This window comes from Lemur catta, chromosome 18 (genome assembly GCF_020740605.2).
Source record: "Lemur catta isolate mLemCat1 chromosome 18, mLemCat1.pri, whole genome shotgun sequence".
NCBI classification, from domain to species: domain Eukaryota; kingdom Metazoa; phylum Chordata; class Mammalia; order Primates; family Lemuridae; genus Lemur; species Lemur catta.
Genome location: NC_059145.1, coordinates 30,418,789 through 30,432,731, shown reverse-complemented (window position 1 = coordinate 30,432,731; position 13,943 = coordinate 30,418,789).

Sequence of the window (13,943 nt, the reverse complement as noted above, 5' to 3'; positions counted from 1 at the left end):
ATTACAGAAACATCTAAAGGATGCCATTTGCATCCCTACAAATTTGAGGGAAATCCAGCACCTTACAATGGCTATAGCCTCACTCAAAACAGATTAAGCCTTTCCAAAAGTGTTCTGTAACCTAGTACAGTATATTTTACATATGGTAAATCGTGTTTCCTACAACTCTTTTTCTGAATGGACTTGAAAAGTCTTTAAGAATTTTCTTAAAATGATTTCATAGCACATGCTCCATATTTTGATCATTAATGGGTTTATATATAGCCTTGTAGTGTGGCTTGAGGATTTTTGAATTACCTATGGAGCTTGCTAAATAGATTCTGGAGTCCTTTCTTAATTGATTGAAATAAAATATCTGAGTAGGGGACCCAAGAACTAATATTTTATTAAATAACTCCAAATGATTCTTATTTGCAATAAAATTTGTAAACCATAGCTGCACAGTAATCTAGTAATAACAAATTTCAGGTAAAAGCATATTGTCCCAGCAATGTGTCAATTTTAAGTGGATAATATAGATCCTTACAGTCTTAGGTTCAATTTGTTACTCAACATTACATTTTTAAAAATCAAATAGCTTGCATTAGTTTATATTCTTGTTTTTCTTGTAGGTATGTATGAAGACATAAAAAACAAAGTCTGGCTAAGGACTTTCGAAAATCAATCCCTATACCAAATGCATATAAAACTTCCTAATGATTCTCTTTATCCTGGGACTGGTATTTGTAATCTTTGTAACTTATAAACAAGAAAAGCAGCAAATATCAAAATGAAACAATCTCTTTACCAAATGGTCTGTTAGAATTCCTCTATTGCTCAGCAGGTTTTCCCGTTGCTTATTATTCACCCCCAGATTTCACAGAATATTGTTAATATCTAACTATTGCAAGATTACCAACATGTAGTTTGTGTTGGGTGGAATCTCACAAAAATGCTAATACAAATACTTAAATATTTTCCCCATTAACAAATCGGTGCACAACTAAGTAGGAAAAACTGTCAACACTAAACAGGTGCTACGGAACACTAGTACTAGAAGTTACTAGTCCAAGATTCCTTCGTGGGCATTGAAAAAAGCTCTACATATCATGTCCAGTGCAGTGATAGAGCAGTATAAGACTTTTCTGGACATGAGAAAGTTTGAAAATAAGCACACACGCACATACATGAACAAAACCACAGTAAGGAGCAAAGAGTATCTTCCTTTTTTCCTTGGAAGTCAAAAGAAAGCTGACAAAAGGAAAGTCAAGCTCAATTTCTGATAGTTTTATTTATCTGAAAAAAACAGTACTGAATCAAGAATGAAATGGAAACCAGAGAAAAGAAATAATGGGAAAAATTACAGGGAAATGTATCTAGGCGATGAAAAAAAAAATGTTTCCTCACAGAAAGAATTCAGTTGCTTCAAAACAAAACCAAAACTTAATAAAACAGAGAAATATGTTAAGCAAATTCTGTCCAAGTCCCTGTTCCCTTGGGTCTTGCCACAACACATAAACCTCACCAGAATGGGCAAGACCAGAATCACTGGCATCCTGACCATGGGATGCAATGGGGAGAGAATGAACTCCAAGTCAGTGGAACTATGGTCCAGTTTGACTTTAGTACTCATTAATGCACATTTTAAAAGTTTTGGAATCTCTTTATTAGTTTCCTATTGCTGCTGTAACAAGTTACTATAAACTTAGTGGCTTAAAAATAATACAGACTTACTATCTTACAGCTTTAGAAGCTAGAAGTCTGAAGTCAGTTTCATTGGGCTAAAGTCAAGCTGTTGGCCAGGCTGGTTCTTTCTGGAAGCTCTGAGGGGAGCATCCATTTCTGGGTCTTTTTCGATTTCTAGTGATCACCTTTATACCTGGGTTTGTGGTCCCCTCCCCTATCTGCAAAGCGAATCACTCCAGTCTCTGCTTCTGTTGTCACATGGTCTGACTCTGACTCTTCCCTGCCTCCGTCTCACAAAGACCCTGTGGCCACACTGGGCCCACCCAAACCATCTGGGATCACCTTCCCACCTCAAGATCCTTAACCTAATCACACCTGAAAAGTCCCCTTTGCCACAAAAGGTAACATCCATAGGTTCCAGGAATTAGGACATGGACATATTTGGGGACCATCACTGAGCCTCCCACAATCTCTTTGAGTTTTCTTCTGAAAGTTAGTTCATTCATTTGCTCAGGTACCATATACATACTCACTTGCCTATCACCTTCACTCTACAGGGGTTGGTCAGGGGTTCCCAACTAACATGGCAGAGCAAACTGGCATGTTGTAAACCTTCAAAGGATGTGCTGACAAATTCTGATCAATATGTAAAATTGATTTTTGCTGCAACTGAGTATACATTCTGACAGGGTGATGTTTTTAAGGGGAGAAAAAAAAAAACATTGAGCAGAGTGGATGATGGAATGGTATATAGATTGGTATAACTGGCTGCCAGTAAAAGGGCAGAGACAGCGCTTAACATTAAGGGGGTACCAAAGAAATGTATCAGGTTTTCTGGAATGTACAGAACTGTGTTTACAGGAAGATATAGGAATTTGTCTTGTGAGCACATAAAAGTCCAAGGTAAGAACAGTAAACAGCCCAACTCAAACAGCAGCATGGCCACAATGAGACCACATCAATAAAGTGATCATCGTGGAAGCTTCCAGAGATATTGTGGGAGCCTGCTCCTCTCCAGTAGTGATCACATTATAATTACCATAAGTTGATTTGGGTTGGTGACTTTTTGTCTTTTCATACCAGATAGATCCCTGGTTCTGGGAGTGGAATCATCTTTCCTTAATTGCATGGGAAAGACAGATGCCTACACAAAATAGAATTCTATGAGGAAGAAAAACAGGGAAATGACCTTGGGTAATCCACCAACGGGGTGCACCGTAGTAACTCACAAAAACACCATCACAGAGGGCTCTACTGGTCCCTCAGTTTAAAGTGCTCCATAAGGTCACAACTTATATCTGAATTTATAGCACACAAAATTCCTCTAAAATGAATTTTCATGTGCCACCCAGTCCATATTCTAAGTTATGCCATTTAAAATAAGCTTTTTAAATTTAGAAAACATTATCTAAGTATTTTTACACTTTTATGTTATTTATATACAGATTAAAACAATTACAACTTTAAGCTTCCTCTTCATTTTAATTATGTTTATTCTTGTATAAGTTTTCAGAAGAAAGCACACTCAACCAGAAGGGAAAAAAGGGGCAAGTAGGGAGTGAGGCAGGTTGGTGGCAGTGTTATCCTAACTAGGTGGTGGTTAAGAAAATATTTTCTGGACAAAACTTCAAAATCAGATATAAGTACCACAAGTAAATCAAAACGAAGCAATAACAAGTGACAAAAATGACTATCAAGAGAAAAAAAGTGGGATTTTTTTTATAAATTGCCACTAAAAGAGAAATATTTTAACAGGTATATCATTAAATATAATGCCTTTTACTCTGGTTTAAATCCAAATATTAATTCTCATTCAGTTACTAGAATGGGAGAAAGACAGTATGTTCTGAATGTTACATTTGAATTGGGTGGCAATTATCTTCCTGGTATCAATTTCAGACATTCACAGAGATCTTTAAAAAAATGATAAAGTTACTGACCTAAAAACTACCCAATCAAATAAAAAAAGTGATTTCTATAAAACTTGTGTTATAATTTATTTAAAATTACAAGTAACATAAAAAGAAAGATAGAGCATTACAATTAGGGAGATATAAAACTGAAATAGAAGAGCATATTAATATTTTAATCTTTCTGATAATTTTTTAAAATTACCTAATATTTTTATATCGGCAAGTAATGCCTCAAGGACTCAGTTGAAACCCAAATCATAATGATCACCATTTAACTAATTTATTAAATAAAACATATTCAATTATATACTAACGATATGGCCAGAATAAAGGCAGAGCTGCAATTTTTAGTGAGAATGAGAACAACAGTGAAATGTCTTTGAACTTGTTATCTGGGTGACTAGGGATTCGCAAAACATGCTTGGTTCTCTCTTCTGTGCATGCTCAGGGCTTCCCCAACTCAAAATAACAGTTATAATAGCATTTACTCTGTGGTACCCACCTTGCAAAGAATATTCAGGCAAGATCACATTTAACTCTTAAAGCAACCAGAAAAGTTATGCTCAGTTTAGAAATGAGAAATCAGACATTGAGAGACTATATAACGTGCACAAGATCACAGAACCAATAAATGACAGAGAAACTCCACACCCTGTAGGACAACTGCTGGAATTCAAGGACTTCCTAATATATGTGTATGCCTATGGTGTGTGTGTGTATATTTATGTGTGTGTGTGTGTATAGATGTATATATATATATAAAGATATAAAGGTTTCTGTATCAGTCCATTCAGGCTGCTGTAACAAAATTACCTCAGACTGGGTAAATTATTAATATAAATAATAGATATTTATTTATCATAGTTCTGGAGGCTGAGAAGTCCAAGATCAAGGTGCCAGCAGCTTCAGGGTCTGGTGAGGTCTTCCTTTCTGCTTCAGGGTGACACCTTCTTGCTGTGTCCTCACATGGTGGAAGGAGCAAAGCAGTTCCCTTCAACCTCTTTTATAAGGGCATTTATGAGAACACGGCCCTTATGACTTTATCACTTCCAAGAAGGCCCTCCCTCTTAACACCATCCCACTGGGTATTGTAACAGGTTCAAACGTGAATTTTGAAGGGATGCAAGCATCCAGACATGGATACCAATATCTCTCCATGCTTCTCAACTCTGATTCCATAGCACGATTTCCCTAAGAAATTTTGTAGAAGCATTTGTCCAGGTACAGCCCACAGAAATACTGTAGACCCAACACCTTATTTTACTTATGCTTCTCTGGGCACTTATGATGCCTGTTCAATGTGTGGAACTCTTGGTCTGTGGAGATCTTGGAAGATATTACAACTGAAACTTCTATCTGCTTTTTAGTAACAGTACACGGGTACGATAAATACTTATATGACATGCTTACAATGTAAGGTGCTTTCACACATGTCACCACATGTATCACCATTAATTTAGCAAGAGTCAAGGGAAAGACTGGTTATTGTATCTAATTAAGATTTAAGCCAACAGGCACAAAGGAATCAACTTTTTGGCCTTGACGGTGACACAAACACTCCATTACTCGATCTTTTTAGTTTATTAACAAGAAGTCTAAGGTCCGGAGAGATGTACTGACTTTTCCAAGATCACCCAACTAGTAAACAAGGGCAGTGCACAAGGATTCAGCTCCTACGGCTCCTGCTGTAACGTGTTAACTTCTAGTACCTCACCCAGCCCGTCTCCAGCCCTCTTACTTTGAAGCTGGCATCTGCACTGTTAAACTGGGAAAAGATTAATAAACAAAATCACAGGACCGCAAGGAAAGTCACAACATTATAATCTGAGAAATTTTCATCATAGTTGATGAAGAAGGAGGTAGAGGAAGAAGTACTATTTCTGTCCTCTTGATTATCACGTTACAAAGATAGGAACTGTAACAGCTACCGAATATGATCAGATTAAAAAATTCGAAAATGGGACATTCAAAATTATAAAAGGAATAAAATATTTAACTAGAATATTCCCTAAACATGTGAGATATTGATAAAAGGAGCAGAAAGGCTGTACAGAAGATTGACAACAAAGACATACAGGAAATTTAAGATTCAATATTTAGATATGGCCTTTGTAATGTTTTTGGATGAAAGCAAAACAGTCCCCCCTGCTTTTCCTCCTACCTCCAACTTTCCCTAGAAATCCCACAAAGAGGCAAAATACAAAAAATTACTTAAAACCAAGCTGTTAAGCTCCCTGTCTCCTCCTACTGCAGACGAAGGCACCTCCTCCCTCAAGGGGACCCAGGGCTCCCAGGACACCAATGGTAATCATTGTTTTACGTTCATGAAATACATATTCAATGACTATATCTACATAATGTCAAGCATCTAGCTGCTTGACTAAATTTTCTCATTATTTTCACTTTGCCAATCACATGGATAATAAAGAGAGAATGAGAATTTTAGAGCTAAAAGATTCCCTACTGGGCAATTCTGAACACTTCCTGAGGGCGAGACACTTTCACATGCAGTCTTGTTTGAGAGACCTCAGTAAGCCTGTGTCCCCATAGAACATGGAAAATGAAACTCAGAGAGGTCATATGACATGGTGTATAATACGACATCACACTGAGGACCAGAATCGAAGCCAGGACACACTGAGGTTTCCTGACTCCACAGGGAGAGACTGAGCTCACATAGAGTTTTCCAGCTGCAGTAGTCATCTTGGTGGTTTTGGTCGCATCCCTGTGCCTCTGGTACTATCATTTGGTGTCTATTTTCTGTAAGTCCACTCGGTTTGTTCCTAAATTAGTTTGATTTAAATGGAAACATTCTATCTCCACCATAACTGGAAAATCAACATCACTTGCCACAGACAAACACTTAACCCTCTTAACCTTGAAACAAAAGAGATATTAAACTCTTGCTGGAAGGAATCCTGCCCGAGGCTCTGAGCCCCCGGGGCCAGTGTATGCTTTGCTGTAGAGAAAATTAACAAATACTAGAAAGGTGGTAAAACTTCCCCCTGGCTAATGAGAAAGGGTGAAAGAAGAGAAAAGCAATAACTTCTCAAGCTTGCCAGAAATGCCAAGATAGGTCAGCGTTTTTTCAAACCTGCTTTGAGCCACAGAATCCTTTGTTCAAATGAAATTTTATTAACAATGATGATGCTAATAGCTAATTGTATTAGAATATGCAAAACATTGGAATCCAAGTAAATGCAGTGTTTGCAAATGTTAACTCATTTACTTCATAACAAACTTGGGAGACACAGGAGGTTAAATAACTTGCCTAAAGTCTTCCCACCAGCTAGGGACAACCCAGGATTTAAACCCTGACCTACCGTTTGACCCCAGAGTCTCTTTTCTTAATGAATAAATACCCAGGCCGCCTCACAAGAATTCCAGTTACCAGCAACTGACGGTAGAGCTGCTCTTTTTCAAAAGGGATTAAGGAGCTAAAGTGTGCCTTTTTCCCCTCCTGAGGGGCTGTGATAAGCACAGTTATAAACAAAGGGGGAAAAAAAAGAGCAAATGCATCTACTATATGGCTTGACTTGATTCTTTAAGGATTAGACATTACTTTACTCGTTAGCTTTTTGCTTCCTTTAAGGTAATCGCTTTTAACCCCCTTCTCTTTTTGCTTGGCTGTTGATGTGGTGGTTCATTCCTTTCCTTATTTTGCAAACATAGTTACTATGTCACTGCCTTCAACAGATTCACATCTCTGAGGGTAAAAAGTTTTTTCTCTTTTCTTTGAATACAAGTCATCCATGAGGTCCTCTGATGGACATTAACATTCTAGATATTTATGAACTGACTCCAAAGGTCATATAAAGGTGATGAGCCTGTTTCCCCTGTTCTAATATGCTCCTTTTATTTTCATTCTTAATACTTACCAAGGAACAGGTCAACATTTCATAGCAAAAATATAGAGTGAAGTAGCAAACTGGAGTTTTTTCGTATTATTCATATGTGTATCTGGGAAATGTAGAAATATGAAGGCATGCCTCATATTTTACAATTATGTTTTATTGCATTCTGTTAAGTGGCCAGAGGGTTTTTAGAAGGCAGAGATGACTCCAAATGAAATTATTATTATTAAACCCCCGAAGTCTCATATTGAGATTAGACTATCACTAGAAACTTTTGATAAATTAAATAATATACAGTATATAAGCATTAGATGTAGTTTGATATATTTAAGATAGTTTCCTTACTCATCTGTAAGTACAATCAAAGACTTCAAATGACTTAAATACATTTTTCCTTCAGTGAAAATGTTTTGCTTTAAATTCATTTTTTAGAAATATAATGAAAGCTATAGAGCAATAATCTGGTGTATAGAAATGCCTCGTGAGTTGGGGTTTTTAAACTATCTCTAAATTTATTCTGTTGCTAACATGAATTTTTTTGTTTTGAATCTAATAGGTTATTATTAAAATAATAATGTAGATATGAAGCTAAATTTCCAATAGTAGACGAAATTTCAAATGCAATAAACCAAAGCAAAAGAGTATTAATAATACACAGTCAAACTACAACGGACACTTCAGAATAAAATTGAATCAGTGTCCTTTGCCCTGCAAGCAGGGCATTTACTGTGGTGGAGGAGACCAGGAAGAAGATTCGTTTTATAGGATAATCACGTTATGTTATGCTTTTATTAAATATACTTACATTTGGGATTATACAATTGTTCTTGAAATGTTTCCAAATGTGTGTAATCATCAGCCATGTGATGGCAGGGCTCTACTTAGCTTTTGCATTCAAAGGGGAATGGGATGCAAATATTACCTAGTGAGGGCACTTGCTATCACTTAACACAAAACAGAGAAGAACTTGGCCATAGCTAGCAATAAATTCACCAATGTCCTAGACCACAATCACATCCGGCCTCCCCAACCCTATCCCACAATAAGTGGTAATTACTATGCACACGATTTAAAAGATGGACAATCTCCCTCGATAGAATTCTCCGTCTCTGCCCAGAGCTACCAATAGTAGTACCCATCGACTCAGGGATGAAGCTGGAGTGGAATGTATTCCTGTGTTGTGACCCAAGACTCCCCTTTGCTGAAGGAGAGAAATGTGAAAACAATGCTTTCCTGAGGAAGAATTCTGCAAGGCCATGTTTTCCCTCAGCCTTCTATTACTGGTGGACCCCAATAATAGAAAAATAATACTCTTATTTTCAATATTTAAATTTGGTAGAAGCTGGCAATGTTAATTGTACAAATGAGCAGAGATAAGAGGTGGGAAATGTAGGAAGTGACTTCTAGGAAAATGAAGCTGAAGCTCTCCTCATGGAAGTCTCCCCTAGACATCTCACACCTATTGAAGCATCCTCCAACAGTAACACTTCCTATGCCCCTTCCCTGATTTATATTTCTTCCTAGAAATCACCCCTCTATAACACAGAATATGTTTCCTATCTTATCTTCTTTACTGCCTTCTTTATCCTCCTCGAGAAAATGTGCTCCCCAAGGGAAGGGGTGTGAGGTTGCTTTGGCAGTGGATGATGGATGACGTCCACATTATTTACCAATATATTCCCAGGATCCAGTCCAGGGGTCTGCCACCTTTTTCAGTAAAGTATCAGATAGTAGATATTTTAGGCTTTGTAAATCATACAGTCTATATTGCACCTACTTAACTCTGACACTGCAGGGCAAGAGCAGCCACGGACCATAAATATGTAAGTATAGCGGCGTGGCTATGTTCCAACAAAACTTTATTTACAAAAACGGCTCGATTTCGCCCAGGGTTATAGTTGTCAACCCTGATCTACACCATGTCTTGCATATGGTAGGTGCTGAATAAATATTAATATTTAATATTATAAATGGCTATGATATTCCTAAACTCGCCAACTCTCTTATTTACTACCCTGGAACAAAGCAGACTATTGCCAAAGACAACTATTACCATTTGTTTTAAGGTAACAGGTATTAAGTGATATTATAATAAAAGCCGAACAGGTAAGTAAAACAAGCACTTTGCCCTGAATGACTGGGGAAGGTCTCTGCTGTCTTGACTGAATGACCTTGTATTAGAGTCCCAGTGGAAACCAAATGCAACTGAGATGATTCAAATGAAGAGAACTTGACATAAGAATTATTATTATCACTAATAAAAAGATTATCAACAAACAGGCTGACAGTAGAAGGAACCAACAAGGGAGGGGGAGGCACCCAGGGAAGAGCAGGAGCAGGAAGCCACGGCACCCCCAGGCCTCCGAAGGCAGGGAAGGCTGTGCAGTGTGAGAGTTGGAGCTCCAATCCTGATTTCCTTTAGTCACTTCCAGACCCAACCCAGCTGCCAGGGAGCATGGGCAAGCTAGTCTACAGGACAGAAAGCAGCAGAAACTGGTCACAGAGGAAAGCAGGAAGGTAACAGAGACAGGAATGTGGGTGAGAGTAGCACACAGAGTAACTAACACATCAATCAATTAAAATCAAAATAAAATCATCCTGACTACGAGTACAGATATTAAAACTTCAAATTCCACATACTCTACACACATTACATAAAAGAACACCAATAATCGGGTTGTGCCTCATCCATGCACAATGACCAGATATTCCAAGCCAAAAATTTGTCTTGATTTATGCTGTGGTTTTTTCCAGGGGCAGCTTCCCCACCCAGGTCACAGTCTTCAAAAATTGGAACCAGCATTACCCCTGGAGTCAGCAATAAATGAAAACGGTGCCTTTAATTTCAAAATCTAAGGTAACACATTGATGAATAACCATGGCATGATTAGTCGATTCAGGATCTCAATACACAATGGAAGAATCCATCCATTATCTGTTCAACTTAATTCTTTCATCCAAGCAACTTTAAAAACAACCCAGGAAAATTACTGTCCCTTAGTAAAGCCTTTTGAATTTCATATGCATTTAATTAGGTAACTGCCAGCTCAAGGACAAGAACCATGACAAATAGTTGTTCTTTTCAAATTAGAAGAATAGACTGTTCAATGAGCAATATTGATGTTTCCCCTAACCTACTTATACAGGAGTTTTCTTACTTTTTTTTTTTATTTTTAGCTAACCGTTTTAACATTTAATGAAGCTTTTTTGACCATTCTTCTCTACCTGTGTGTTCTAGGCATCAGCTTTTAAAAACAGCCCAAAGCAGCCTCTCTGTGTGCAGAAGACACCTTGCTCCTTATTAGAGGCCCTGGGCAATCCACACCACCAATGAAAGATTCTAACAAGACCATCTTTATGATCAAACAGAAACGCAAATAGGGAATATTTATCACTGAGCAATGTGTCTACTAATCATAACAGTGCTCTACCTTAACCTATAGCCATGATCCTAGCCCAGCTGCTTAGGGAAGACAGACCCCTTTTCAACTGTGGAACAATCTAAAGGGTGGGAAATGGGTTTGGACTTGGGGAATGGGTTGGGTGTGGCATGAACTGCAGACAGCACAGAGCCCGGACACTTGACAGCTCTTCCATCTGCATATTCCTGCCTTTTCTCAAGAAGATCCCTGAGCAAGGAGAAGCAACAAGAACAAAGTTGGCCAGGCCTGTTTTCTTTCTCATCTCTCTTATCCTAGCTGTGCATCACCCCTTCTGAGAGTCCTTGGCCCCTCCACACACAGTTTGGGAAACTCACAAGACTAGACACACACTTTGTAGCTCTTAGCAAACAATATAAATGTGTGCTTATATTTCTACAGAACTTTAAAAAATATTTGCATCATATATGGTAAGTAAATGCTCCTGCTACAGACATGGGACAAAAGGGAAAGACTTACAAAACCATTTTAATAGATGTCATCACATTTAAAAATTGTCTCAAATTTTCAAATAATATATTGTAGGTGACTGCGGTAAGCTAACATACTGGATCTTGGCTCTGATGATCTCGTTAATACATTCAGCAAACGTGGCTGCAGAATAAGGCAGTGAAATACTTCCAATCCCTAAGTCTTCTTGATCATTCACTGTGTTTTCCACAAACAATCAGGCTCCCTGGTTTCTGAGGGATTCTAAGCACATCGCTCAGACTGACAGAGCAAGTATTCCAGACAATTGGCTCCCAGAGGGTCAAGACAGCGATGCTCAATCAGGATTCAAACGGGTCATAAACCCTTCATGGATCTCTCTCAAGTGGGTGGTGATGCCTCCCTAGGGACGCTCATCATTTGCTGCTACAGTCAAGCACTTGTCATTACAGACAAACACCCTGTCAGTCTTGGGTACTCATCCAGTCGAGTCTTACTGCAACCAGTAGAGACAACCATTGGTATAAGGAAGACCAAACAGAAAAATGAGGCATGCATGCCCACCCGGGCATGACTGCTCACTCCACACTTCATTTCTATCTGTGCGCTTTCAGCGTTGCCACAAAACTCAGCACCTGTTTATCTACCATGATTGCAGGCATCCGCATCATTCTGGGACCGTATATATCAAAAGCCCTAAAACCCCAAACCCATTTCTAGGAATTTATCCTAAGGAAATAATTGGACAAGTGCCTAAAAGATGTATGTACAAGGTTGTTCTTTGCTGTGTGCTGTACAGAAGCAGAATATTGGAAACACATCGATCTCAGTTTGGTTGTCCACAGAACTAGATTGCAAAATCTTATTTACACCTGTTACAATTACATCTTGCCACCTAATGCCAGGAGTAGACTGTATATGGCTTTAAGCTAAAGGAACATCACAGTCCTGAATGCCTCAGAAAACAGACAGACATTACTGCAAGTATTTTAAAGCAGAAACTCTTGTTCCCAGTCTTGTCTGAGTCCCTCAGCTTTCTGATCGGGGTGGATTTAACAACACAAACAAGAACAAATGCCGCTAAATTATTTTATTTCTCAATGCAAATTAAATACCTGGTATATGCTATGTAGCGTCCTCAGCACTTTACACATATTATTAATTCATTTGGTATTCACAGCTACCCCAGGAGACATGTCTTACTATTAACCCCAACTTTAGATTGAGGGAACAGTCTGAGAGAGATTAAGAAAATCACCTATAATCTCAAAGCTACTACAATGGTGAAGCCAGAATTGAACCCAGACAGCCTGGCTGCCACAACCGTGCCCTAAACACCAAGCAGTGCTGCCTTTCCCAACATAGCCCAGATGAGTCAGCCCCTGGCCTAGTAAAAGAGGTGGGTTAAAGTATCCGCAATGGAGGGACATTTGAGCACACGGTATTGTCAGAGAAAGAAACTGATTATGAATGAAGAACGAGCTGGGGAACCAAATGGACACGTTGAAACAGAACCAATGCAGATGCCGAGGACAAACAGGCTGAACAGCTGGATCATTCTCCTCCCCAGGGGGCTGCATGGGCTGGGAACCTTGTTAACAATCATGCTACTTCTGAATCTCCTGCTCATAGACAGAGCCTGTGGGAACCCCTATGAGGGTGGGAGTGATGGCCAGGTTACTTGCTGGGTGATTTTTCCTTCTCCATGTTGTCATTCTGGGGATCCTTTGGTGTGAAAAGGCAACTACTTTGGGGAGAACTGTTTTTACCAATGCAAGGCTTTATATACCCAACTTCTACCCCTTGAAGGCATCCCTTCACTCCCCTCACCCCTAATACAACCAGGAATTTGCTCTCCAGAAACAAAGATGACAAAATGAGAGACACAGAGACATTATCGCAGCCAACTCAGAGAAACATTTTTACCCTCCCTCATCTCAAAACCTAGCTTGGCCGACATCATGTCTGCTCCTAGACATCACTTAAAGAAAGACTTTAAAAACTTTAGAAACAATTTATTTAAAGAAAACTCCATTTCCAGGATCCTATGACTGTATTCCAAGGTAATAAAATATAAATGAGAACAAAGAACAAGCTAATAAACTGAATTGAAGGCTGCATTTCAATAACAAGGTTTGGGAGCCATTTGCCCGCCATGCGGATCTCACTCTCATGACTTATAACATCGGCTGAATTACTTAACAGAAATGAAAGCTCATATTGCTTCTGTTATCCGATGCGGATGCTTTTTGGGGCTGAACAATGTGACATTTGCTTCAGAGCACTTGTATCTAATCAATACAAAATGCTAAATGTGATTTAAAATCAATTTAATTGTACTCTTGCTCTCCCATGAGTCAAGGGGGAAACAAAGGTATCATTTGAGATATGAAAGCATTCAGTTATTTCCCAGAGAAACCATAGATCCCTTGCTTCTAATGGAGTCCAAGAAGTAGATACATTTGGTTTATATTACACACTTTACATTTAAAAAAGAATATTGCTGGAACATCCAGGATATTGCACCCTAAAAGGCATATCTGAACCTTGATTCTTTTATTTCAAAACAATTTAACTGTTAAAAGCTTCTTTATTTGGTATGAAATTTCTCCAAATTATAGAAAATTTTAAAAGAAAAAATG